The sequence below is a fragment of the Lygodium microphyllum genome, chromosome 1 (assembly GCF_053477565.2).
Source record: "Lygodium microphyllum isolate KBCC chromosome 1, Lygodium_microphyllum_v1.1.10, whole genome shotgun sequence".
In the NCBI taxonomy this organism is placed as follows: Eukaryota; Viridiplantae; Streptophyta; class Polypodiopsida; order Schizaeales; family Lygodiaceae; genus Lygodium; species Lygodium microphyllum.
In genome coordinates this window covers 23742745-23770574 of record NC_141135.1, presented here as the reverse complement: position 1 = coordinate 23770574, position 27830 = coordinate 23742745, and the positions used below count along the sequence as shown (strand labels likewise).

The window sequence follows — 27830 nt, the reverse complement described above, 5'->3', positions numbered from 1 at the left end:
AAGTTGCCTCAGCTTGTTAATGTGTTATTGCATGGAAGACAACTTGCTGACACTCATGGTCCGCATTTGTACTTTCAAAGAAACTCGCTTCATGACGGTCATACGATTGTACATCTAATCAAGCTCCAACCATATCTCCCGGGCCATTGTCAAGTGCTCAATATGAGAGAGAACAATTGTAGTACATGAAAGAAATAAAAATGAGTGGATGTGAGCATTGAGTCTCTGTCCCAATGTGCCTGAGCCTTTGCTGACTCTACCTTATCACTGGAAGAGAGTTTGGACTCGTCTTGCGAAGGACAACGAATAGCCTCCATAACAAGCTCCACCAAATCATAGGACTCCAAAATGGCAAGTATCATTACCTGCCAAATGCGGTGATTCTTGCCATTGAGCTTTTAATTTGATGGAAGAGCTGGTAAGACGGGCACCTTCTAGTCCATGATCGCCTGAAACTTTGTCTCGGCCTCAAAAGACATCTTCACCTACAATGCTTGCACAAAATACAAAAAGCACCCCCTTGGGCAGTCTCCATGGTCTGCAGCCTGAAAACTGGGAGCACAATTAGTGAAGACTGCAAAAATCGAGGCCAATAAATAGGCCAGCAAGAAGATGCCAAAAATACCAGGTCGGCTGCATTAAATGCAGCCGACTGGACAGCAAATCTGTCCAACCAGCTATCAGTTGGCTATCTGCCTGACACGTCAACTGCCACGCGGCACTCCTGCTGCACGTGTCGCCTGCTGTACCTGCTGCTCCTGCTTGTCCAGGGAATTCCCATCTCTAACATCCAGATATAGACAGCAGCAAACACAAGCTGTTGCAGCAGCTAGAGTGCGATCCTGTTAGAAGTGGAGCGGCAATGGAAGCGTAAACATATGCTGTAATAAACTGCTGAAACACAAGAAAAAGAGAAAAGAAAAGAAAGAACACTGAATAACATAATACAGATGAGAACTCAGATGTATGCTCGGGAAACGAAATCCATATATTAGACACGAGATTGTCGCATATAACAGTGAGTCACTGGCTGTGTGGGCATTGGCACTGGCTTCCCTCTCCGTGGGACCTCCAAGTGGTGAACTGAACTAACTGAGGAGGAGTCCATAATATATATATAGGAACGAATAATGCCATAAAATATGTCAGGTTGCTGGTCGAATGGCAGCAATAAATGCCCCAAAGCACAAAATGCTACACAATAAAAATGCCTAAAATATCTACCTAATGTGCCCAGCCATAATACATACTCAGACTCACACATGAGCTGACATACTTTGCTAATACCCTCTCTCAGATCATGGATGATTTGATACAATACAATGAGACAATGATAAATGACTCATCATAGTCCGTACAATAGAGAACCACCAAGTAGAACCATGGATACCCAGGCAATGGGTGATCAAGCCACCACCTCGGAGAGAACCTGAGGTCGATGTTGATTGTACTAGCTCCTGAAAATAGAGAAGATCATAGCAGCTCTCAATGTCTGTTAACGATGCCTCTGATGTAGCACACGTGACCATCTTGTCACCAATGCCGCAACGCATAAATGACCACGAATTCCCCTCCTTTGGCGAGACCGCCAAAGTGTCTCCTCATGTGAGCTCTAGATGAAAGCCACCCGTTCTTTGTCAAGTAACCAGCCCATCATGAACCTAGATGTCAATCCTAGCTCCAGGATTTGTACTTGCTAGACTTCGGTTGATGTGTTAGGTGTGTCCCTCTTTGGATCCTGTGCATCTGTATAGAAATATAGATGAGGCACTATTGCCCCATCTCACCACCCTCTCACACTCCCTCTCTAGCACTAGAGAGTCGTGAGGGATGACCTCATCACCACCACTAGAAAGCAGTTGAGGAAGGGGTCAGCAAGCCCTTCCCATGATCCGAAGAAGAGGATCCCTTCCGTACCTTGGAGTTTGCCTTGGCCGGCCAGAGGATTTGAGTTGGAATCTGAGGCAGATGATGACTCGTTGGAGGAGTCCGCATCCCGCTTCGTCTTTTGCTCCTTTTTCTTCTTAGAAGTCGCTAACTCTTTGCAGTCCTTCCGTAAATGGCATTTCTTCCCACAGTGGTAACACTGGGTCTTCGATTTCTTCTTCTTTGAACCCCTCTGTGAAGCTATAAGAGCTGCACTAGAACCTAATGAAAGCCTCCCTTGCAACTGCTTCTGTATAAACCAAGCCTTTATAACAACACTCCATGTAAGATAATCAGGTCCATGGAGCTGGTCATCAGTGGATGTGCATGGAGGAGCCATATGGAGAGGATTTAGAAGAGAAGTAGAGAAAATAAGGTATTTGGAGAGGGAACACAGCCAAAACACGAGCATAGATTGTAAGAAGCAAGAGTTTACATATAGTATAACCCAAATTTTGACCAATATAAGAAACAAGAAGCAAGAGTTTACATGCAAGTAAAACAGGTTGTCTGTATGGAGCAACAGCAGTTGATTAGCAAGGGTGAAAACAGTCTTGAAATCAACAAGAAAACACAGTAGGAGCACAAATCCTGAAATCTAATACCATGTCAGAAGTGGAGTAGCAATGGAAGCGTAAACATATGATGTAATAAATTGCTGAAACACAAGACGAAGGAGAAAAGAAAAGAAAAAACATTGAGAACACAATATAGAAGAGAACTCAGATGCATGCTCGAGAAACGAAGTCCATATATCAGACACGAGACTGTCGCATACAACAGTGAGTCACTAGGCGTGGGCACTAGCACCGGCTTTTCTCTCCACGGGACCTTCAGGTGGTGCACTGAACTAATTGAGGAGGAGGAGCCCAAAATATATATAGGCATGAATAATGCCATAAAATATGTCAGGTCGACCGGCATTTAATGTTGGCCGACTGGTAGTAATAAATGCCCCAAAGCATAAAATGCTACACAATTAAAATGCCTAAAATATCTACATAATGTGCCCAGTCATAATACATGCTCAAACTCACACATGAGTTGACATACTCTGCTAATAGATCCGGCTTGAAAACAATTGTCAAAAGCAATAGAAAGCATCAAGTTCAAGAAGCATTGGCTCTAATACCATGTCAAAAAGTGTGGAGCAACAGAAGTAAAGAGACACTATGAATATAGATTGCAATGAACACAAAGAACATAAAAGAGAACAAGAAGAACACAAGATCTCAAAGAGAAAAGACTCAGGAAATGGAATCCATATACCAAGCCTCAAGAATAGTACAATGGCACGGGCAATGAGTCACTGGTAGTGTGTAGTAGTGTCCCTCTTTCCACCTAGAAGCAATCATGTTGTAGGATGTGTATTTGATAGGTGAATGATAATGGGTGAGGGGCAGCCTAGACATAGGTTGAAATAATGTCCTAAGAAAATATGAGTTGGCTAGCCAAATTTGGTGCCCAAAATAAAGGTCGTCCAGTCACAAAATCTTTAGTATAAACAGTGAAATGCACACAAGTATAGACTCAAATGCCTAGGAGATGTACTCTACTAGCATAAACTGCATTATTCGTGGACTTGAAGTGTTATTGTTGACATTTTTCTTTCTTTGGGGCTGTAATCATCAATAATTAAAGTTTGCATGGCTGCTGTGGGATGTGTGCATGCATGCCTTAGTTATTTGTGAAGATTGCTATTGGAATCTGTCAATTGAAAGCAATTGGAAAATAGTAGACAGTTTACAACAAGATTGGGTTGCATGCAACTGGACAAGACCCAATTTGGCTCCTCACGCTCTCAAATCAAGGGGCAAATTGAGGATTAGGGCTGTTGGTTGCTGTAGATAGCAAGTTATATCTAGTTTTGACAGGGAATGAGCCTTGATTTGCTAGAATCGAGGGAGATTTTAGTTGATAGATTTTGGAGCGATTTCAAGATCTCAGCTTGATCTCCTACTTTTAGAGTTTCGGCCCTATCTCCATTGTAAATCGTTCGTTTTCTGGAATAAAGTACAAAGAAATACCCCAATTGCCACATTGGTTTCAGGCCAATTGGTGTTGGATTGTCTCTTCACCCTTCCTTGACTGAAAGGATGGTGTATTCCTTGATTTACAAGTAAATAATAGCAAGCAAATAATTATGAATGAACAAATTGAGGGCTTTCCAATTAAATGATAGAGTTGACGGCAATTGACCCCAAAGTCGGTGCCCCGAAGCTCCGAGAGATTAGAGGGCCAAACCATGAACTTAGAAAACGTTGATTTCTTTCAGCCGAGATCTCATCATATGTTTAAGTTCTCAAACATAAATTTCCCCAATTCCTTACCAAATGGAGCATCATCTTTGTCGAATTTGGAACCAATTGCTGTTTAGTACAGCCAGCAATTTTAATCCTCAGTTTGGCCCTCGTTTTTGATTGCTCAGGGAGCCAAATCGAGTCCTCATCAATTGCATGCAAGTCACTTTACTGTAGATGACCAATTCTCTTCAAAACTGCAGCAATATTAATCCTCAATTTGCCCCTTGTTTTTGATTGCGCAGGGAGCCAAATTGAGTCCTCATCAATTGCATGCAAGTCATTTTAGTGTAGATGACCAATTCTCTTCAAAACTGCTGCAAATCTTCAGATTTGCAGCAACATCCTTCATGCATTGCTGAGATTTGTTGGCATGCATTCCAAGACAACCATGCAAATCCCAATATCTGCTGAAGGCAACAACTTTCATGCATGGCTGAGATTTGTTGGCATGCATTCCAAGACAACCATGCGAACCCCAATATCTGCTGAAATCAGGTCTGAATTGGCAAATTCATTGTTGAATTGGTTTAGATTCATAGTAGAGGTATCGATTGACTTGGGGGGCGAGGGGAAAGATAAGCAGAAGAAGAGAGGAAAATCTTCAATCCTAGGTTGCATGTTTGAGGAGAACACTCTAGGGTTTGTTGAGAAAATACAAAACGTGTATGAAGAGGACTAACAATTCAACTTAGAGAGACTCAAAAAATACAAAACACAAAAGGAATAATTGAATGAAGTAAATGATACAATGTGACCAAAGAGCGGAGAAAAACTCAAACCATTGTCTCTCAAGGAGCTGGTTGAGCAGCAGGAGTCGATTGAGATGGCCTCCAAAAGATCTTGGAGTAGGGATGGCCTTCAGAAGATCTTGGAGTAGCACACCATTAAAGCTTTGATGTTGGAGGATGCCAACGTTGGGAAGAACGTGAGAATGATATTTTGAGCAAACCACTCGATCAATTATCACAATGAAATTAAAAGATATGAGAGAGAGAGAGAGAGAGAGAGAGAGAGAGAGAGAGAGAGAGAGAGAGAGAGAGAGAGAGAGAGAGAGAGAGAGAGAGAGAGAGAGAGAGAGAGAGAGAGAGAGAGAGAGAGAGAGAGAGAGAGAGAGAGAGAGAGAGAGAGAGAGAGAGAGAGAACACAAGAGAGGATGTCGCCGCGCGAGCGTCCCGCCCGGCTGCCGGCCGCCTGACCTGCAGGCCTCGTCGCAGTCGTCGCTTGGCTGACCTGCGGGTCCTGGTCGGTGGTCGCTGTCAGGCCTGGGCGCTGTCGCCTGTCTGCTCGCCACAGATCGTCCTCGGCCGCGCCGCCTCTTAGCTCGCTACAGCGACTCGTCTTCAGCTTTGCGCCCCTGCCTGCTTGCGCAACCAGCATCACGTGCACAGGCCTGTGCAACTCTGCGTGGTCCCCTGTGCGCAGGGCTCAGGCAGAGAAAGCGAGAGAGAGAGCAAGCGAATCGGGGATGCTGTCACCTGCGCTGGCCCTGGGCGCCCGTCAACGTGACCTGCACACTGCCTACCTGGCGCGCCAACGTGACCTGCACACTGTCTACCTGTAACCGTGCTGCGCTGCATCGTGGAAGCCCTGACCAGAGAATCGCCAGGATCAAAGGGTGTGCTTGCAGAATACGTCCCTGCACAGGCCGGGACACGACAGTTTAGGGACAGGCAGATAGACATGGCCTGGATAATCATCTCGACCGGACGGTGGCAGCCCTTGGCCCTTGATACAGGAGCCGGAGGATATGGTGCCATGTACGGAGGAGCCGCCTCCGGGTTCTGAACTGCCGCCGGCAGGCAAACGCTCTAAGCACACTTCAGACGAGCCAATGGGTCCTCAGGACCGTCGGCATGCGCAGGTTGCCTCCGAACCTGTGGATTCGCAGGAAATAGACTGGGAGCATTTGCTGGACTTTGCCAATACTCTGCTTGGCGATTATGTCCAGCATAATAATGAAACCTTCTCTGCTGCGGCTGCGGATGATGTGCTGGAAGCGACAGTGGACCCAAAATCAGTCTTGCGGTCCTTCTCAGTGTTCTATGACCGTGCAGTTATACTTTTTTTCACCGGCAGGATCCCAGTGCTCTCGCATATTCGCCAGTGGATGCACCACTTATTGCAAGGGGAGTATGTTGAGGAGATCTTCCTTGGACCTCACGGCTTTTATGAGGTGCTGTTGAAATCGGAATCGCATCGAGCTGAGCTACTGTCCAAGTTGCCACTATTCTTTGACCGCCGCTTGGTCCATGTGGTACCATGGCGCCCTATGGCTGACTTCCAGCGTCTGCTTCAACGCGAATGCCCGGTGTGGGTGGAAGTGGAAAATTGTCCAGCAGTATATTGGCCATTGTTGAAGGACGCGATGGCGGTTGTGGGCACAGTGCTGGTCCCCCCCAGCCTCAGGGCTATGAACCGAAACTGTTTATGCATGTTATGGGATACGGCCAGGAAAAGGCCTGCGTGGCTTCGCCTCAATTGCTCTGGCATGCATCCTTTGCATTTTCGCCTGAAATGGGGCAATTTTACCGGACACTGCTTTTCATGTGGTAAATTAGGGCATTTTGTAGCCGAATGCCCGGAACGGCAACTGTCTTCTGAGGAGGCGCAGGTTGTGCAGCCCAAGGATGACATGGTGCTTGATGCCTAGACACAGGAGACCCTTCAGCCCCCTACTGTCATGGATAAAGGTAAACAACAGGTCCGAGCTTTGGATTCTCCTAGCTCTGATTGGATTGAGGCACGACAAAAAAAAGGTAAAAAGTTGGACGCAGGCTTGGTAGATCCTGGGCCTCATGTTTCCCCGGATTCCGTGCGCACGTACACGCGCAGGAAAGACATGGTCACCCCACAGCAGGTTGCGCGTACCATGGCCCCGTCAGCCCCCCGCAATCCGTCTTCAAGGAAAGTCTATTCCGAGGGCCCCAAGGGCCCACCTGCTAAGCTGGCGTTTGATGCAAAAGGCAATGTGATTACTCCTTGGGATAGGCGTTATCCCCGCCCTGCTCCCAAGGTAGTGGATTTCCCTTCTACCTCTAAAGCAGGTCGCCCGAATTCATTTGCAGTATTGGCTGATTTTCTGGATGAGGGTGTCTTGGATGCCCTCGCGGAAAAGATGCAATCGAGGCAACAGGCGCCTCGTTCCTGACTTCCTTTTTTTGAAAATATATGAAGATTGCCACGTGGAATGTGCGAGGCATTTGCTCTCGCCATAAGCAGCATACCATGTGGTCTGTCTTGCATGAGAATCAGTGGGATGTATTATGTGCAGTGGAGCACAAAAGTCATGGTGAGGCAGGAAAGGTTGTGGATTGTCTTGGATTTCGTCTGTTTTATGCAGGGACACATGCTAAGCATTATTCGGGCGTGCTGATGATTGTTCATGAGAAATACCAGCCTGTTCTTGTTAAAAATGATGTGCACGGCCGCTTTCTGGTAATCGAAGTCCTATTTGAAGGCGAGATTTTATGGCTGCTGGGACTTTATGCTCCCAATGATCCCGCATCCCGACGGGATCTATGGTTGACTTTGCAGGGCTCCATGGCACTTGGCCGCAGAGGGTTTTTGATGGGAGATTTCAATATGTGTGTTGACTCTTCTCAGTCCACCTCAGGGCATTCGGTAATGGAGACGCCAGAAAGCCGGATGTGGAACTCCTTTGCTTTGCACATACTTAAGCAAGATCTTTGGTCATGGCTTCACCCTTCTGTTTCAGGTTTTACTTTTCATTCTGCGCAATATGCAACCACTTGGTCGCGATTGGATAGAATGTATATCATGCAGGGGGATGATTTTCTTTCCGAGATGCTGGAGATGAAGGTCTTGCAGCAATATGCGTTGTCGGATCATTTTCCCCTCCAGCTTGAGATGCGGGCACAATCTGTTGCACCTTTTATGCAGTTACTGGATAAGCTCCCTTTACGCTTCAACTTCTCTTATTTGAAGCATCCAATTTTTCAGGATTATATGCGGCAACTGATTGAGAGGTTCTTATTGGACTTCGCCTCTGAGGGCTTGGCTTCGTTTGCACGCCTGCTCTCTAATGTGCAGCGGGTTGCTCGGCAGTATGGGATTCACACTGCCTCTCTTTGTCGCCGCCGTCGACTTGCAGCATAGGACTTATTGGCCTTGGTCCGTTCCTTGCTCCTGGATTCCCCAGATGATGATTTTCTGCTGTCACTGGAGCGGCGTTTGGCCCATCTTATTCAAGTCTTTAGCTTGAAATCTTATCAGCAGGCTAAGTTGCATAACTTGACTGACACATTGCAAGATAATGCCTGCCAGTCTCATAAGTTCTTTCGCGCCTTGCATGCTTCTCCGGCTCGCGAAAATATGACTCGACTTCAGGACTCGGAAGGTCGCATGGTCACTGATTCGCAGACCATTATCAATATGTGCAGAAATTATTTTATGGATCTTTTTGGTTCTTCTTCCTTGCCGTCTAGCCAGGTTACGCATGCCCGCTCGGTCTTCTATCAGTTGGTCCACCAGCAGGTTCCGTTTGATATGCAAGCCTCTTTGGAGGCGGATATTTGCGAAGAGGAGGTTATGGATGTGTTGTTGCACCTGCCTAAGGATAAAAGTCCTGGTTGGGATGGTCTCACTAATGAATTTTTTGAGCACTCAGCCACACAGTTGGTAAAGCCTTTAGTGGTCATGTTCCAGCAGGTTTGGGAAACAGGGGTCATGCCTTCTTCATGGAAAGAAGGCCTTATCAAACTGATCCCCAAGGTCCCTTCGCCGTCAAAGCTGCAACACTGGAGGCCAATTTCGTTGATGGGCGTGATGTATAAAATCTTTTCCAAAGTGCTGGCAAATCGGCTTCACAAGCACCTTCCAGCTCTTGTGCACCCCCTCCAATATGGTTTCATTAAGGGACGCAACATTTTGCACAATATCTTGAATGTGCAAATGGCTATTGATTATGCGAGGCACTCCAATCAGCAAGTGGTCTTGATTCAACTGGACCTGGAAAAGGCGTTTGACTGTGTGGACTGGTCTTTCCTTGCAGAGCTTATGTCTGCTATGGGCTTTGGGATCCGCATGTCCCGATTGATCTACACCATTAGTACTGAGGCTTCTTCAAGAGTTATGCTTAATGGTGGGGTCACAGAGCCATTTCTCCTTGCACGCTCGCTCAGACAAGGCTGCCCTTTGAGTCCTCTCTTCTTTGCCTTGGCGACTCACCCGGTCCTTTCAATGTTATCCTCCATGGCGGCTTCTGCCCAGCTGGCAGGGTTATCTTTTCCTTTGGGGCAGCACTTCATTAGCCAATCTTTGGCTGATGACTCCTTTATGATTTTGCAGGCGGACAGGGATAACATTCGCAAGGCATTAGATGTTTGGACGCTCTTTGGTCAAGCTTCTGGTCTTCGCATCAATGCCTTCAAGTCAGCCATTCTCAGTTGCACGGAGCCTGATTTAGAGTCATTAGGCTGGCAGGGCCAGGTGGTTTCTCGTGGCTCGATTGTCAGGCATCTTGGATACCCATTGGGGGTGGATGTACGGCCAAAGGCCCTGCTGGAGTGGATTTCACACAAACTGGCCGTGAAGTTTATGTATTGGAAGTCGCAAGCCTGGCCGTTCCATGTCCGCCTCAAAGTGGCTCAGACAATTATGCTACCAATGCTGACGTATTTTCTACCATTACTGCCATGGACGCCCAGTACTTTGAAGGCTCTTACTTATCCCATTCGTTTCATGCTATGGAAGAAAGATTCACTGCAGGCAGGCATTTCCTGGATTTCATGGTCACATGCATGTACCCCTAAGCGCATGGGTGGTGGAGCTATTTTGGATGCAGAAACTCATATGCTGGCTCTTCGTTGGTCTCTGTTTCGTGCCATGTGTGTGGATCATCACCCGTGGACTGTCATAGCCCGTTATTTTCTTGAGGACAACGGCCTCCGCCAGGGTAACACACAGCTTCGAGCCTCATGGTGGCATGTCCTTAATGCTGACGCTTGATTCTCCAGTCCCTCTTCAGGCTGGCAGGGCCAGGTGGTTTCTCGTGGCTCGATTGTCAGGCATCTTGGATACCCATTGGGGGTGGATGTACGGCCAAAGGCCCTGCTGGAGTGGATTTCACACAAACTGGCCGTGAAGTTTATGTATTGGAAGTCGCAAGCCTGGCCGTTCCATGTCCGCCTCAAAGTGGCTCAGACAATTATGCTACCAATGCTGACGTATTTCCTACCATTACTGCCATGGACGCCCAGTACTTTGAAGGCTCTTACTCATCCCATTCGTTTCATGCTATGGAAGAAAGATTCACTGCAGGCAGGCATTTCCTGGATTTCATGGTCACATGCATGTACCCCTAAGCGCATGGGTGGTGGAGCTATTTTGGATGCAGAAACTCATATGCTGGCTCTTCGTTGGTCTCTGTTTCGTGCCATGTGTGTGGATCATCACCCGTGGACTGTCATAGCCCGTTATTTTCTTGAGGACAACGGCCTCCGCCAGGGTAACACACGGCTTCGAGCCTCATGGTGGCATGTCCTTAATGCTGACGCTCGATTCTCCAGTCCCTCTTCTGCTTTGTTAGTGCATTTGGTCGGCTCTTGGAAAGTGGTGCTCCAAAAGGCCCGTTGGCATCCTGTAGGGGACTGCGTGCAGACAAATTCTTTTCAGCTGGAATTGTTGGCGGTATCCACATTACTTTCATGGGAAGATAAACATCAGCTCAGACCCAGATTTAACCGCATGGCCCGTTTGGGTGTGACTTTGATTGCGGATGCTACCCTTGCCACTCGCAATGTCCTTGCATCATTTCGGACTGCTAGGAGACTTTTCAGGATCCCGCGCGGATACCGTGATTTATGGGGGAAGCTTTCCTCGGAACTTTAGGGTAGGCAACCCTTTCCTGCCCTGGCTATGGATCGCCCTTGGCAGGACTGGGACCTTGCAGGCCGGTTGAGTCTGGAAAAGGCCTCTACTAATCAGGTGTATCATCTTCTCATTAAAGATCACCAATGGTTGGGCGTGAAAGTTAATGCTGTTTGGGGCCTGCGGAAATCACTGTCATGGTGGCAGGCAACGTTGATGGAGGGATGGCAGAACAAGACACCTTTCAAATGCAAGGTCTTTCTGTGGCGGGTAATGATTGGTGGTCTTCCTCTTGCCTCGGCCCTTTCCAAGCGTCGAATCTCGAATGGCACTTGCTTCTTCTGCACCACTTCGGCGGAATCGGCCCGACATCGTTTTCTTTCTTGCCCGCTCGCCAAGAATATCTGGTCACTCTTGTCACGAATCTGGCACGCGGTGGTGGGGTCTTCACTGACTCCCTTCGATTGGGTTTTTGTGCGCCCGAAGTATCCCACACTGCCACCGTTACATATGAAGATCTTATTCCATTTTTTCAGATACTGGGGATGCTGGCACATTTGGACCACCCGAAATGCTTTTCTCTTTGATTCGGCTTCTAATGTACCGTGACATATTGCAAGGCTTAAAGGGCTCTTGCATTGGCAGCTAGATCTCATCAGGCACTCTGACTTGCTCCCTCGGGAGGATTTGTATTCCTGGCATTTGGCAATTGCCTCTGGGTCCTTGCCATGATTGGTGTAACTTTTTAGTACCCTAGTCCGGGGATTTCCCACACGTTGGCCTATGGCCCTCGTGCCTCTTGTACTCGTGTAATCATGTAATCTTGTACTTTTTTCGTAATTAATACAATTACCTTTTACGAAAAAAAAAGAGAGAGAGAGAGAGAGAGAGAGAGGTAGGTATGTCTCCGAAAAGGTAGAATGGCCTATGAGTTAAAGAAATGAGTGCATCTAACCATGTCTCTCAACTCGAGGATAACAACGAAAATGAAAGTAACTATGTTGATGCTTATAATCCTAAGGACTGTATGCGTAGGCTACCATCATGTACAAAATGTTTTCTCGATGATTCTTCAATTGACTTCTAGAGTCCCATCTTAATCAATAGGACTCTAGAAATACGTAACTCTCCTTAAGGCAAGAGTATGTGTCATGGGGTTGTCCAAGATAACAAGTCTATCGAGAGGATGTACTTGTCTATGATGGCGAGTGATGATGGCTCGAATTCACCAAAGGTAAGGATCAGGCACGGCAATGGGATGGTAGGTGCGGTGCTTTGTAGAATGTGGTCGCCTGGTTTGTTGTGATCCCTTTCGACTCTTGGATAATGCGGCATTGTTGCTGAAGTGGTATTGTTTGGTAAGCTAGCTCTAAAGCTAGCGTTGAAGAAATGTGTAAGAACCTACTTTGCCCTTGTCTTTGTTTTACTTGAAACCAACCTTCCTTTCTAGAGAAGGGTGGTGGAACCCTAAAATGTATTGATTTACGACAATGTACAGCAAGTACTAAATTCACAAAATAAATGAGGAATAGAAAAATTGACACTTTATTACTTCCCCTTAGAAAATTGAGATGCTGACACTTGATTGGCCCTGAAACATTGGTGCCCCTCCTAGTATTTCTTTTCACAGTAATTTTAAGCACCAATTGCACAAGTAAGAATTGACCAAGCCAGTTCTTGAACAACAGTTGGAATAATAAGCTGTCCTTTGTAGCCAGCAATCACCAAGTTCAATTTGCCCCTTGATATGATGCTCGTTTGGGACTTGAACACTTGCATGCAAGTCCCAATGACAAGCCGAATCAAGTCCCAAATTGCCCTTGGATTACAAGGGCATGTGGGAAAAAATTGAGTCTTGAACACTTGCACATAGGTCTCTAATGACCGGCCACATGAAGCGCCCCTCTGTTGCTGCATGCAAATCAGCTCTCTTCTCAATCCAGAATATCTCCTATTTTGTTTTCCACTTACTAGAATTGCATTAGTACCTTTCCTTAATCATATAGGCATGTATGCACACATTCCAAATTGTAGGCTTAAATCTCGAATTTCCTTGACCAAGTGGCACATGCATTAAGTCTAGATGTGAAAGAAGAAGCAAGAGAGAGAATTTTGCAATTTTAGTTGTCAAGTAGTGACCAATATCGAAATCCCCAAATTTGCTCCTTCATTTGAAGCACATATACTGGCACAAATTTGCACATGAGTCACCTTGGTTGTAGATGAGCAATCCTTCTCAGATTTGCTGTAATTTCTTAGATTTCCAGCAAATCTCCCTATTGCATGGTTGATATTTGATGGTTTGCTTCTCAAGATAGTTGAGGAACCCTGAGTTTTGTAGAAATTCAAAGCTGTACCAGCAAATTAGGGCTGAGAAAATTCAGTGTTGCTGTTGAAAAGAGATGAGCAGCAAATTAGAGAAAATCAACCCCTTCATTTGAAGCACATATAGATACGAATTTGCGCGAGAGTCACCTTGGCTGTATCCTGATTCGCTCCTTGATTTGAAGCACATACAGGCATGAATTTGCACGCAAGTCACCTTGGCTTTAGATGAGCAATCTTTCTCAGATTTGCTGTAATTTCTTATATTTCTAGCAAATCCTTTTGTTGCATGGTTGTGATTTGATGGCATGCTGAGAAATCTTACTTTTTGCAGAAATTCAGAGCTGTACCAGCAAATTAGGTTTGGAAAAATTTAGTTCTCTTAAGGGAGAAGAGATGCAAATTATAAAAATTCTCCGACTTTCCTGAGACAGAAATATTTGCACAACAGTTTCCCCGTTGTTCCAGCCTTAGAAAGTGTTGTAGATCAGGCCTCTTTGTTGTCCCTGATGGCTCAACTGCTCTCTCTTAGCCCACACTCAATTCGCCACCCTCATGCTTGCCCCAAACAGACCAGAATGGAAGAGAAACAACCCAATATGGAAGATTTAATTGCATGTGGCCCAAAACTATCCCAATCTTGACATTTGGCAAATTTCCATTTTCATTGGGGCCTCCACATGCAAATTTGAGCAGTCCTTGGCCTTTGCCTTCATTAATTAACTGTAAATGGTGCCCAACCTCAACATTAAATTCCTAACCTCTTTGAACCTGAATGTGTTGAAACTTTCCATAAACCTTAGTCTAGGACATCAATTTGATTTAACCTCTAACCTCCATGGTAGCAATAGTCATTTCCAAGGGGAAATTCAATATCTCTTAAGTGTGTCTCTTGCCCGATGTCTTGACATTATGTTAAGGGGAGGATCTTTTCTCATTGGTGTTTGGGGCTATGTGTGTGTATTTGAACTTTGTCAATTCCGTTTGTTCTAAGTGTTATGTTTGTTTTCTCTTCAGGTCATTGAGAAAAGTGACGTTCTCATACTTGCTGTCAAGCCACAAGTTGGTGCGATTTCCGATCTAATTTGCATTTTCACTTAATTTTGAAGATTGCACTTCCTATAGCTTCTTCATACAATGGATGATCTCATGCTTTAGCTTTGATTTGGATGATGTTATGCAGTAGAGAAGGTTCTTGGGGAACTCAAACCTCATTTTACAAAGGAGAAGTTGTTAATATCAATTGCAGCTGGAGTCACTCTTAAGAATCTACAGGTAATCAAATGAACATTATCTATGAAGGTCTTTATGTAAGTGGTTTGGTTTCCTAGTCTTTTCAGTTTGACTTTCTTTCACAATTGTGTTTTTAAATTTACAGAAATGGGCAGGTGATGCAAGGGTGGTGAGGGTCATGCCCAACACCCCTTGTCTTGTAGGCGAAACAGCAGCAGGTAAAGTGCGCTTATAACTGAGTAAGAGAGCAAACATTTAGTTTGATTTCAATACTAAGTTTACCTCTGTTATTGCAGTTATGAGCTTAGGAGATCAAGCAACTTTGCAAGATTCGGCATTAGTTAAGACTCTTTTTCAAGCTGTCGGAAAGATTCATGCAGCAGATGAGAAACTTCTTGATGCTGTAACAGGCTTGAGGTATGTGCTTGTTGAAAGCGATCCATGCCTACATTTTTCTAGTTGGGCCTTCATTAACACGTCTTGATGATGTTTAATGTGGTGTGGATTTGGATTATTAATGTAATCAGTGCACTGGTTCTGATGTTGAATGATATGCACAGTGGAAGTGGCCCAGCTTATATATACATGGCAATTGAGGCTCTTGCAGATGGTGGTGTAGCAGCTGGGCTGCCACGAGATCTGTCCCTTGCTCTTGCTTCTCAAACGGTAATGTTGTCTCAGCTGCTATTTTTTGTTTGTGCTAGTATCTGATTGACATTGTTACACTGCAATCATGCATGGTAGTGTTATGTGTGCACACCTTAATTCTTACTTTTCAATGCGTGCAAAGCATGTTGAAGAGTGTTTATGCTCATTATCTGCTGGTAAAAAAGGGAATACGCTTATTACAGATGGCCCAGAGCTGCCACATGTCAGCATGGTTCAGTTGATAGGAACGTGTTTCTCAACAATGGGATTGTACTGTGGATCTAGGTGTATTTTTGAAGCTGATTGGCAGGTGCTTGTGATTAGTGCTACTGTTCAGCATGATACACCTGATAGGTGAAGTATTTCTCAATAATGGGATTGTACTATGTGTCTAGATTTATGTTACAGCCTTATTAGCGACTGTTTATAAATTAACACTACTACCCGTGGGCAAATTTTATGCACATGCCAGAAAATTTGCTTGTCAGTAGCATTTCTGCTTATGGTTGCCTAATTCCACTATGTTTGAAGGATTTTGTATGTGAATACGAAGTTTATGTATGTGAATCATTCTCATAGCAGGTCATAACCATGTTCTGTTGCCTATAGGTTCTTGGGGCTGCAAAGATGGTGTTGGAAACAAAGAAACATCCTGGACAGCTCAAAGATGAGGTTGCATCACCTGCAGGTAATGGAAACATGTTTTTTTAATCATGAAGAGGCAGGGGTGTGTGAATGACTGGGTTTAGATATGCTTTCGATTGGAATAGATCTGTCAAAGTAACTGGTGCTTTCTTTGCAGGTACCACTATAGCTGGAATACAGGCACTTGAAAAGGCAGGGTTTCGAGCAACGTTAATGGATGCTGTGGTTTCTGCTGCCAAACGGAGCAATGAGCTTTCAAAGATGTAGAGTTGGCTCATACTAATAATCTTCAGGGACTTGTGATTCGAGCTCTAATGTGTATGGCAACGAGGGACTTGCCAACTCAAGCTTTTGAGTTATAGTCTTCATATATCATTCAGACATCATTCTCACAAGATGCTTTGCTTTCTGGGAATCTTGCATATTTCTAATTGTACTTCACTAGGAAGTAAAGAATTCCCTCAGATTTTGTGTGCACATGTGCCTGAGCATGGGCCCTGTTATGTCAGCCTTTATGCAATTCAGTGTGGCACCCTTAAATCCTGAAGTCCACTGCAGGGAAATATTCATTTAGCAGGCAGACGAAAAGGCTGCAACAAGAAATGCTTTACTTTTAAAGGAGGATTCATGCAAAGATTTGTTAAAACAATAGAGGGTTCTTACAAGATTGCATGTCTAAATATTCATGACTCGAAAAATCATTGTTGCCGTGAATGGACTACTTGATAATCTTTGTTTATGAAATGCCATTGCATATTGCGATGAGCATTGCATGGTTTGATGAGTTTATGATCTGCAATGCAAGTTGAGCCTGCACTTATCATGTATGAGGATGATGGTTATGATGTAAGTCTAGGGTTATAACCTGAAAGTGGCATTTAATGACCTCACACAATCAATTTGAATTTGTTTTGGTGGGTTAATACACAGCCTCTGCAGTGTTGTATATTTCTACAACATTTGATTTGCTGGATGCTTGTTTGGATCTGTCTTTGTCAACTAAGACAGATGGCCCAATACTGTTTTGGTCAATTCAGATGAGGTTGCACAAACAAGTGAAATTCGTACCAGAGGATAAATTGATATTTAACATCCCTGCATATAGGAGTGATACCCACATCACAGATCTTCTCTTAAGCTTTCAAAGCCCAGTAGTTCTGAGTTTGGTTCGTTGGTTGTAGCATATTAAGAGGGACTCCCTCAGTGCAACAAAATGCCAATTTTTGCTCATTGTTATCCTAGGAGAGGGGGGATATTTCCCAGTGATCAGTTCTGAGACTCCCTCAGTGCAACAGAATGCCAATTTTTGCTCATTGTTATCCTAGGAGAGGGGGGATATTTCCTTTCCATCCTGAGCTGCATGCATCTTATCAAGTGTATCTCATTTTCGGTCAGTCTTGTGAGCTGGGCATGTGGAGTGTGAGAAAGGCAACTAGAAGTCCACGTAGTAGGTTGCACAGATCGCTACATATTGAATCTTGATGTTTGCTAGAACATGTCAAAACCCTCCAAAAAGCTGTTAAAGCCTGATGTTACTAGATGAGTATCTATTTTCTATTTTGTATTCTCTACAAGCTATACAATGATTCTCTTGCTCTTTCGTTTTCCTCTCATTGCCAAGATAGGCCATTCCAATCAACATATTAAATCAAGCTATTTAAGTTAAATCTTATTGTCTAAGGTACTTAGGTCAACATCTAACTTGATAATAGGCCTTTACATCTCAGTAAATTTGTTGTACGATGTACTTGCCATATTTTGCATGGCCATTGTCCTACCCCCTCATGTAAATGCATGATCGGACTGATTGACAATGTGCACATCTATTTGTGAGAAGAAGATGAGAAGAAGAGGGAGCTTGACATGACTCCCTTTCTCACGACTATAGTTCAATGGTTCAGTATGAAGCTCGTGGAAGCCTTTGATCCTTGCGAATACTCGTAAAGCTTTTCTCAATGTGTTGTTTTCGATTTGTCCATTCTCCACATTGCAGCCTAGAGGAAGGGAAGAGAAGGGGAAGCTAATATGGGAGACGATGCTCTCTCTATGTCAAGCTCACTCCCTCGTTAGCATTTACTCATTCTCACTTTGAAACTCAAGCTATGGTGGAGAATAGAGGAGAAAAAGATAGAGAGTAGAAGTGTAGACTGCACCCACACAAATGGTGCCTTTTGTTGACTTTTAAGCTTCAAATGCACAAGGTTTCTTGGGCATTAACCCCAACTCTTTCCACTTATCTTGCTCATTCTACAACACCCACAGGTGACAACATCGCTCATAGGCCTTTAGAGCATACTCGTGGGACATTTCACTTATGTTGGACCTTTTATTAATTTTAGATATCAAGTGCACACATAGTTTCAAAGTTTAGGTTGTAAGTTTGTTACAACTTGCACAAGAGGAAGTTTGGGCACTCATTCTACTTTACAATACTTATAATATTCTTAGAAATTGTATATCATACTTTTTGGCTCTTTGCCTCTTGGTTTAACTCCTTACCTTAGACTTTCTCTAGTGCATCTCGGGGTTGGTTCTTCAACTAATGTTTTCTTATTTGCTTGGTCCCTATACCTCTCTTCTCTTTCCTTGACATATCTAGTAACATAGTAACATTTACCTCATTGGTTGAATATGTGGGTCCGTTGTGGAACTCATGGAGGGGTTAAAAGGATCTTGAAGGGGTTGGTTCATTATCGAAGAGGATATGAGCAAGAATTGGCGGTTTGGTTTCCATGCAAGTGCTTCCAATGTGATTATGCTCTTCCCAAGGTCCATGTCTAACTTAGGAGTGTGCTTTGATGGAGGCAATCTCTCACTCACTCACTCTCGCTTGCTTGCTCACATGCGCACGTGCGTGCACACACGCACACGTACACACACAGACACACACACACACATTCTCTCTCTCTCTCTCTCTCTCTCCTCCCCCCAAACTTAGATCTACTCCTCAAGGGCTTCATGGTGATATATGAATTGTCACAGTGTTTGAAATCTAGAATGCAGGAAAGGATGCTACTTAGAAGATTCCTTTTCATAAGGTCATCGTACGAATACTAATGTGTAAATGGGTCAATAGTGTTTGGAAGTGGGACAATGATATTACACAAATGATTTTTAAAATATCTTTAGGAAGATTAGTGTCAATGTTGATATTCTTATCAAGCAATGTAAGAGCTTGTTGTGAACAATAGTTCAATTCGTTTTAAGTATAAACAGGATCTTTTATGTAACATCATTGTCTTGTATCCAACCTTATTAGCCCATATATCATCGTGAGGCTTGTGATGAAGAGAATATAAGTTTACAAGCTTGGATAAATTTGCAGTTGGTTTATAATTTTCTATCCAACCATTGACTTCCTTAGAGAGCCCATTTTTAAGTCCAAACATCCCCTAATGTGCTTTGATCTGGATTAGTATGGATCCAATGGGAGAATAGAAGCTGTTTGGATGGTAGTGTTGATGATAAGAGTAAGAGATGATTCAAATCCAATGACGAGGATATGCATAGCTCTTTTGGAGGATAGCTTAGGACGTACCATGACCTTTGTGGTTGGTTGTTGGTTAAGGACGTTTTACAATTTTAGTGTAATCTCATGGGATCCTGACTACCCATGCTTAAATCTAGTCATGTGGTGATGTGATTAAAGGGCAAGAAATAGGGCATGGCCATAAGGCGGATGCCCATGATTTAGATGCCAATTAAGGGCACTTCATCTTGGTTGGCCTTTGGATATGTCTTGGTGATGGTTTGGGTGATGACTTTCACGGATGTTAATGACCACATTCATGAGACATTCAGAGATGCTGTTAGAGCTGAAAACTTGGTTGGATAGGTGACACTGCAGGTGTATGTGGATGTCATATTGAATCAACTCTTTTTGGTGTTGAAAGGGAATCGAATATGGTTGCATTTGTCGCCACTATCTACACCTAAACAATCAATATGAATGGCTACATTCAGTAGTTGAAAAAGGGTCAAAATTGGAGCAATGGGTGCTTAAACTTGCAAACAATAACTTCAATATAGGCATGGGTGTTATGCAACAATGTCTTATTTACACTGTAGCCACTATGTGATTCTTTGTTGTTTTTACCTCTTTCTTTTATCTTTGTGGGGCTATATTTTTAAAGGTGCAAGTTTTAGTAGTTCCTCTATTTTTAACACCAATTTCAGTACCGATTTCCCTAAATGTCATGACACGAGCTCAAACAAAGTAGGTCGGTATCTTATTAGGGTTAAACTATTGCTAATGTAACCTCAAAGCATCCCAATAGTTGATGTTTACAAATGGGAAACTATTACGTTATTTTCATAAAGCTGGAATCAATGACAAGCATGGACATGTTAGCATAGTGACATACAACAACATGGTCACTAAGTAGATATTTCATCTATCTATCTACTTTGTTTATCCTATTTAGTACTACAATGGGTTGCAAGATTTATGTGCAAGCTACATTTTCATGCACAATAATAGCGAGAATTTAACATTTTCCAAAAAACCCTTTGCTACCAATCTGGCCTTGTATGTTGGCCTGGGGTGAGCCTCATCATAGGTGAGAGACTCTTTTGCATTTGTAACCAAGACATAATTTATGGAGGACTCATAATGGTCAAGGAGGTTGTCTATCTCTAGTAGAACGCCTCAATGCAGGCTGTGCTACTTGTCAAACATCCTGTCTAACATCCTGGCCATGAGGATCGACTGTTGGTGCATGATGTCTAGCTGGCTATGTGGGAGCAGGGGGCTCCTCCTAAAAGATACCTTGTGTACCTCAATAACTTTCTCAAACTGCATATGCATTTTGTCCTCAGGGAACACAACATCATGGTTGAGGATCACTTTCCATGCTTGTGAATCCTGAAGATGATATCCCATCTCACCTACATCTCCATAGCCAAGGAAAACACATTTCACACTTTTAGGATCCAGCTTATTGTGTTTGTCCTTGGGCATATGGCAGAAGGCCTCACATCCAAAGACATGCAAATAAGCATATGCAGGAGGCTTTCCTGTCCATATCTCCTCTACAACCTCGAGGTGAATACCACTGTAAGGTGACCTAGTAATGAGATGCACGGCAGTAGAGACTGCCTCAGCCTAAAAATATTGTGGTAAGCCTGCTTGGCTAGGCATACTACGGACCCTCTCTTGGATAGTTCTATTCATATGCTCAGCCATACCATTCTAGGGAGGGGTATAAGAGGCAGTGAACTGACGCTTAATACCCCGCTCGTCACAAAACTGCTCAAAGGCACATGAGATGTACTCACCTTCGTTATTGATCCTTAGGCATTTTAGCTTGTGCCCAGACTCGACGAGAGCAAGCCAACACTGAAAGACAGCCAAGACATCGGATTTCTGCTTTATGGAATAAACCCAAACCTTACGTGAATAATCATCAATAAATGTGACAAAGTGCTTCGCACCCCCTAATGATTGACAGGGCATGGGTCCATATATATCTGAATGCACAAGAGCCAAAGGCTTACCCATGTGTGGAATACCAAACTTTTTATGCGAATTCCTAGTCTGCCAGCCATATAAACAATGATCACATGACTCAAAATGCGAGTAGTCATAAGGTGGAAGATACTACAAAGCACTAAGGATTTTCATTCCCTTAAGCAACATATGCCCAAGACGAGCATGCCAGAGAGATATATGTGGGATAAAACCCATTAAAAAAACATGGTCAATATTACTAGATATAACGAAGGGGTAGAGGTTGCCAGACTTGGCACCTCTTGCAAGAACAAGCCTAGCACGAGTTATCTTCCATGCATAATCACCAAATCATATATGATAACCTGCATCATCAAGCTACTCAACAGACATAAGGCTTTTAATCAGGGCGGGTACATGATGTATATTATGTAGAACAAAAGTGCTACCAGAGGAAAACTGTAGAGTGACATCACCAAGGCCAACAATAGCAAGAGACCAATCATCACCTAAGCGCACAATATTGGATACATTGCCATAGGTATGAAACCACTCATGGTAGAGGGTCACATGAAAATATGCACCCGAATCCAAGAGCCAACACTGTGCATGCATGCATAGATTGAGCCTCGGTCACCTGAGAGGCATCACATGAAGAGGTTGCTAAGATGTAGTCACCATCGGAATCCTCACGCTGTATGACATTTATCTCCTCAATCTTTACGCTGGACTTTGTAGGTATAATATTGCGATAATTGGATTTCTCCTACACTTTTTCTTTCCCCTTTTCTTTGCACTTGTTATCGCGCATCTTATGGCACTATGATTGTATGTGTCCTTGTTTCCCATGATAATGTCATGTAAGATCAGACTTACATCCATGAGACTTGTTGCATCCACATGACTTAGATGAGGACTTTTGAGAGTCCTTTCCATGATGATCATTATTTTTCTTGCCACTTCTACCACCTCTAACGGATAAAGCATGTGAACTACGGGAAGCATAATTGCTTTTCATGCTAATTTCTTCAGTCAAAAGAGCACTCTCTACATCTTTCAATTTCATCCCATCAAGTTTTTTGGTACCGATCACAGTGTGAAATACGTCCCAAGACTCAGGTAAAGTGCCAAGCAGAAACAAAGGATGCAGATTATCGTGAAACTCAATACCTTGTTGAAGTATATTCTTCATGATAGAATGAAACTAGCTAAAGTGAGAAGACAATGGGGTTCCCTCCTTCATGTGCAGATCTATCAATTGTTTAAGCCAATACAACTGTGAAGCATGGCTCTACTTTGCATAAGGTTCCTGAATCTTTTCCCATAGATTCCATGCACTTTGATCTTCATCTTCAACAACATTATTGTGGACCTCTTCAGAGAGTGATAAAATGACAGTGGACTTGCATATTGCATCTAAATCAACCTAGTCATTGTCATCCATGCTCTCGGGTTTAATACCTTTATTTCTGCATTAATAAATCATCAATAATATTTGACCAATGAAAAAAACCTATGTACTTTTCTAGGAGTACTTGGTGGACTCATAGAAACAATAACCTTTATCTTTTTAAGATTGGTCGCAATACCAACCAAACTAACTACATGGCCCAATAGCAATCATAGGGCACTCCAAAGACACATTTTCTTGGATTGAGAGAAATATAGAATTGCCTACAATGCTCAAAATATTTTCTCAAAATGATCACATGTCTCTCCTTGGTGGTTGGCCCCAGATCATCAATGAAGACCTTCGGCTCCTTTGGGAAAATACCACCGAAAGTTTTATTAGTCGTACATTGCCAAGAACTTGGCGCATTGCATAATCCAAAAGCCATAACATGATACGCTAAGCCAAATACAGTGATAAATTTTATTTTCAAATTATCTTCCTATGTGGTAGCCATTTGGTTATAACCGGGAAAGCAATCCATAAATGAATAGATATCCCTACCTGCTAAGTGATCTAGAATTTGATCAATGAATGACAATGGATAACAATCTTTGACCATCTATTTATTGAGTTTTCTAAAATCTATGCAAAGTCAATGGTTTAATCTGCAAATTTTGCACCAAAACCTGCCATATTTGAGACTTCCAGTAGTAGCCATAGTTGGTGCCATCCAACTTGGCGTTGTATCTTTGAGATGACTAGCCATAATGAGTCAAACAAAGGACTATGCAAAAAATTGCTTGGTGTAATCAACTGTAAACATGCCAAAACCACTACCAAAACATGCTGAAAATAAGAGAAACTGCTAAAATGGCCAGTTGTCCACCGAATAGTACCAAAAGTACATCAAACTAACACCATTCAGCTTAGTAAATACATCACAGTCCGCATAAAACAACTTGTTGAATAAATCACAGCAATAAAAAAAGAGAGCAAACAATGAGCTAAGAGTGATCAAAAGTCAAGTATGACTGCCAGGTCAGATCCTGCATGAAGCGAGCATGTAATAAACATTGTAGCAGCGAAGAACCATGAGCCATACTGATAGGACCTGACAGTATGCTCAAAGAGAAGACAAATCAAATCAGCCCAAAAGCATCCAATGCAAACATGTATCTATCAAGAGCCTAGACATGTAAGAGATCCTAGTCTCATCTACTCAAGAAGCTCAATTGCATAGACCACAAGCTCTATAATATCAAGAGATAGCATGGAGCTCCCACTGGCAACCAAGCTCAAAGATAGCATGTGAATACATAAGGCATCATGGAGCCAAGACCGTATATCAATGGAGTATCTAGAGCAAGGGATCGGTCAAGCATCACCTATAACATCCGATAGATCATGTAATAGTTAATGTCAATTCTCTGACAATGCAAATAAGCATCCAAGAGCTCCAAATTATGCAAATGAATGCACAACTGAAGCTCCAAGTGGCAATCAATCACAGATAATGTAAAGAGCATGCGTTTTTGACATATGCATCAAAGCATGTACCAAAGGGTCAAGCATAGACCATATGCATAATGACTGTCACAAAGCATAACACTGTAGACCAATGTCAATCAAATGCCAACCAAGATGGAGCTTGATCAAAGCTCAAAAGGCATTTCAAAGCAACACAAGCCATGTGCCAACCTTTGTATACATCTGTTTAGTCATATGAGTCACCCGGGAATCATTCTGACCAATAGGTAGAGCATATACTGACCAAATAGGCTTCAGGCCTGGTTATTATTGTCAAGATTGTGGGAGAGAAGGAAGGAGTCTCGCTTGAAGCTTTCTTGCTTGCACAATGGGGGAAGACACACAAGGGTGGAGGCTGAAAACAATTTTCCTCTTCTTAGTTGTGTAAGCCAAAAGAAGTCAAGTACAAAGAAATAGAAGAACCCTATATATGGGTCTCAAACCAAACTCAACTAACTAAGGTGGCATACTAACTGAGCCACGAACTAGAGTAGATAAGGATAGCTATCATGTAGCTATTATTCATGGGCGGTGTACCAACCGCGTCTGCAACTGACAAGTCGGTGACATAAATACACAACGGTCACCCTGGCGTATCACGAGTGGAGCTCGATATCTCAACACTCCCCCTCGAGCTCAATCCCAATTCCTGCACACCAAGCAGGTCTCTAAACTTGCGCAGCTTCTCTGCGCCCAATGCCTTCGTGAATATGTCAGCTACCTGATCCTCTGTCCTGACATAAACTAGATCAATAAGACCTAGTAAAACCCTCTCTCGCACATAGTGATAATGCACCTCAATATGCTTTGTTCTAGCATGATAGACTGGGTTATTTGCCAAGTGTATACTACTCATGTTGTCACAATAAATGACAACTGGTCCATCTGTAGACTGATGCATATCATAAAGTAGCTTATGCAACCAAGCTACCTCACATGTAGCCATTGCTGCACCCCTGTACTCAGCCTCTGTGCTCGACAAGGCAACTGTAGGCTGTTTCTTGCTGCTCCAAGTGACTGCAGCACTCCCAAAAGAGAACACATATCCACTGGTAGATCGTCTATCAGAAATACTACCAGCCCAATCAGCATCAGTGTATCCATGCAACTGTATCTGAAGCCCAGTCTCATAAAATAGTCCATACTGCAATGTGGACTTCACATACCTGAGTATGCGTCTAGCCGCATCCAAATGTGGTTTCCTTGGAGCCTTCATAAACTGACTTACCAATCCAACAGCATAGCTCAAATCTGGCCTGGTAATAGTCATATAAATCAAACTTCCTACTATGCGTCTGTACATAGTAGGGTCTTCTAGAAGCTCACCTGCATCTGTGCTCAGCTTCACATTTTGCTCCAAAGAAACTGAAATAGGCTTACAGCTTGTCATCCCATATTTAGACAGCATGTTCAATCCATACTGCCTCTGCAAGAGCTGTATCCCACTTGGTGATCTAATAACCTCAATGCCCAAGAAATAACGCAGCTCTCCCAAATCCTTCATCTCAAACTTCTGCTTCAATAGCATTTTCACATGAAGGATATCTTCATCACTGTCACCTGTCATAATCAAATCATCAACATAAATGACAAGTAGCATAATACCTTTCTCTGTTTTTCTCACATAAAGTGAGAAATCTGCCTTGGAAATTTGAAAGCCAATAGTGACAAGATACTGTCCTATCTTGTCAGACCATGCTCTAGGTGCTTGCTTCAAGCCATACAAGGCTTTCTTCAACCTGCAAACAAACTCAGGATGAACAGCATGCACATAACCTGGTGGTTGCTCCATATAGACCTCTTCTTGCAAATTACCATGCAAAAAGGCATTCTTTACATCCATCTGATGTAAAGACCATCCCTTTGATGTAGCCATAGCAATGACTGCTCTTACAGTTGCCATCCTTGCAACTGGACTGAATGTTTCTTCATAATCAATGCCATATGTTTGTGCATACCCCTTGACTACTAATCTTGCCTTGTATCTGTTCACAGAACCATCTGCATTGTGCTTCACCTTATAAACCCACTTACAGCCAATTGCATTTTTACCTTTAGGTAAAGGTACCAATTCCCATGTAGCATTTTCTTCCAAGGCATCCATTTCTTCATCCATGGCTTTCTCCCATTTTTCTTTTCCCATGGCTTCCTCAAAAGAAGTGGGTTCTGGTTCGTGTATCACTTTAACCATATATGCATAGTGAATGGCTGTAAATCCATCATATTTCAGCCTATCCACAGGATACCTAGCTCTCGTAGACCTGCGCAAAGTAGGTTCACTCCCAGGTGCTCTCAAAACATCCCTGGTCTTCCTTACTCCAGGTGTAACAATAGAAGGAATACCCAACTCATCATCAATGCTCTGTTCTGAGCCACTGGATTCACCATCCACATAAGAGTGACCTACATTCACATCAAACATGGGCTGATCAACCTTCTCTTTTCCTTTTCGTGATACCTGCATACCACTATCTGCATTTCTTTGAGAAGATTCTCCTGATCTCAATCTGCCTGTCCATGGCGAAGAATGTGAACCACTACTAGAGGACGCTCCAGGTCCACTAATATTTTGTGACTGCTGCTGTGAATTTTGTGCAGCATTACCATTTTGTGCATCTACATCATCAATCACATTTACTGGTTTATACCAGCTACTCATCTCATCAAAAACAACATCTCTGCTCACTGTAAACTTACGAGTAGAAGGGTTATAGCATCTATACCCTTTTTGATGTAGAGAGTAACCAATAAAGATGCACTTCTCAGCTTTTGGATCCAACTTGGATCTCAGCTCATCTGGTACATGTACATAGGCAATGCAACAAAAAATTTTCAAATGAGAAATATCTGGTTTCCTACCAGTATACCTCTCCTCTGGAGTCATTCCATGTATTGCTGCAGTGGGAGTCCTGTTCATTATGTAGACTGCTGTAGCAACTGCTTCAGCCCAATAAAAATCTGGCAAGTCTTTTTCATTAAGCATGGCACGAGATACCTCTCCAATATGCCTGTTTTTCCTTTCTGCAATTCCATTTTGTTGTGGGGTATGACTGCATGAATATTGCTGCTTTATGCCATGCTCCTGCAGGAACCTTGCAAACTCATTTGAGAGGTACTCTCCCCCTCCATCTGACCGTAGGCATTTTATCTGCAAGCCTGTTTCTTTTTCAACCATAGCTTTAAGAGTTTTGAAATGCCCAAAAACTTCACTTTTCTTTTTCATAAAATACACCCAAACTTTTCTGCTATAGTCATCAATAAAAGTGACAAAATAATGACAGCCTCCAAGAGATGCAGCTTTAGTAGTCCACACATCAGAGTGGATTAATTCCAATGGCTTCTTACTCTCTTGAACATGTCTAGGAAATGGTTTCCTTGCCTGTTTTCCAAATTGATAGGCTTCACATACCTTATGCATTTCTGCAACCTTGAATTTAGGCAATCCTGCAACAATATTTTGGGCCTGCATTGATTTAAGTTGCTGTACATTAACATGACCAATGCGTTTATGCCAGATATCAATATCTGCAACTACACCGGTCCCATGTGCAAA

General features: G+C 43.3%; 1 pseudogene across 1 annotated transcript in view; it reads left to right on the top strand.

Moving 5' to 3' along the window:
* The window catches only part of LOC148040920 (pyrroline-5-carboxylate reductase-like), a 34536-nt pseudogene extending 18010 nt beyond the window's left edge, over positions 1-16526 (top strand). The window contains exons 2-8 of the transcript XR_015690303.1: positions 14400-14448; positions 14566-14657; positions 14761-14833; positions 14912-15032; positions 15176-15281; positions 15873-15951; positions 16066-16526. The product of XR_015690303.1 is annotated as a pyrroline-5-carboxylate reductase-like (transcript). The remainder of the gene's footprint in view (positions 1-14399; positions 14449-14565; positions 14658-14760; positions 14834-14911; positions 15033-15175; positions 15282-15872; positions 15952-16065) is intronic.
* Positions 16527-27830: the final 11304 nt, after the last annotated feature.